Raw genomic sequence first — 1604 nt, 5'->3', positions numbered from 1 at the left:
GTGTGGGTGTAGGTGTCGACCCATCCCTGGAAACTGGAGCAGCAGCTCAGCTTTTCGCAATCACCAATGAACTCCATTCTACCACAGCATAAAGACTCAATCTCTCCACTCCTTCATCACCAGATTTTTCGGCTATACCTCTTGGTAGGTTTGAGGCTTGGCCAAATTCTACTTTGATTAATTTCAGTCACATTTGTTCTCAACTTATCTGTTTTCTCTCTGTGTTCAGGATCTGGTTTGCCAGCCTGCTTGCTGTTCCATTCTCCATGTGTCTGCTCACCTGCATGTCAGCCAGCCTGCAAACCTGTCTGCAGCATATCCTGCCTTTCTCTTGATTCCATTCATCTGCCTGTACCTGTATCTCTGCCGCAAATACCATAAAGCTTTTTTCTTATTTATCCCCCTTTGTCTGCATTTTGGGTCCAGTTAGAAAAACACAACCTGACTGTGCGCTCATCTGTCCCATTCCTGTCAACGCAATGTCTTAACAGCGCCTTGAGGGTTTTTTATTCAAATTTGATATTCTTTAGGATGAGCTGATAGAGTTTGGTGGTCAAAGGTCAAAGTTATTGTGACACGTTTGTGCATGCGAGTGCGAAAACCTGTACCGCTGGTTAACTATCTGGAAAAAAGGATTTAGAGGAACAGAGTCAGTCTAACCAACAAATGTATGTGGCTGGAGATAACTCATACTGCTCGCAGTCTGCAGCCACTGTTTATTCATTCACAGGTAGAATGTTAATGTTTATGTTGAAGCAGTTTCTTTGGATGCATCAGGCAGAGGTCCGAAAAAGGTCCAACATGGGTGTCATCAACCATTAGAGACTTAGATAGTTAATAAAGAATAGGAGGTTTCTTAGCCTAATGTATTTTCCTTTTGACAACAGTAAATGATACCTTATACCTTAGACTGTCTGTCTGTCTGTCCAGGCATGCAGATTTGATGGTACCTGGGTAATATTGCTTGTTTTGATATCATTTAATAAAACAAAGGTACTTTAATGCCACAACAATTTTACATTTGATATTCAGTAAATAAACTCTGGAATAGTATAAAAATATTAATATAAAAAGAAAAAGGTGATGTATTTTGGCCTAAACGTGTTTATCCATCCCAGGATCAGGGTGTTTCCCATGCAGATATGATTAGTGCCTTATATCTGCAGGACAGGTTCTTATTTGTCTCCCTTGTGAATATCCAGTACCAAGCACTGCTATGGAGAAAGCTGGTTCTATAGTGTGTCTGCTGACCAAGTCTTTTAGAAGTTGTTTAAAATATAATTTGTCCATAATGATGACCATGAAACTTTAAAGAAAAGTAAAGAAAACTAAAAATTATTTGAAAGGAGCAGATTTCCGAAATTTTGGGTAATAAGAATGATTTGATGGATATAACTAGAAGTAACACATTACTTAGTAATTGTGAGAGTCAGCAATTTGTAACCCAATTTGTAATAAATTGTTAAATATCATACAGCAAGAAAATGTACGTGTGTACATATTATAGCCAGAATTTGAAATTCTGAAATTCCTCAAACAACACAACAAAATGAATGATGTATGTATTAATTCAGTTTAAATAATAAAAACATTTCAAATTAAGA

This window comes from Paralichthys olivaceus, chromosome 19 (assembly GCF_024713975.1).
Source record: "Paralichthys olivaceus isolate ysfri-2021 chromosome 19, ASM2471397v2, whole genome shotgun sequence".
Classification (NCBI taxonomy): Eukaryota; Metazoa; Chordata; class Actinopteri; order Pleuronectiformes; family Paralichthyidae; genus Paralichthys; species Paralichthys olivaceus.
This window is presented reverse-complemented; position numbering follows the sequence as displayed.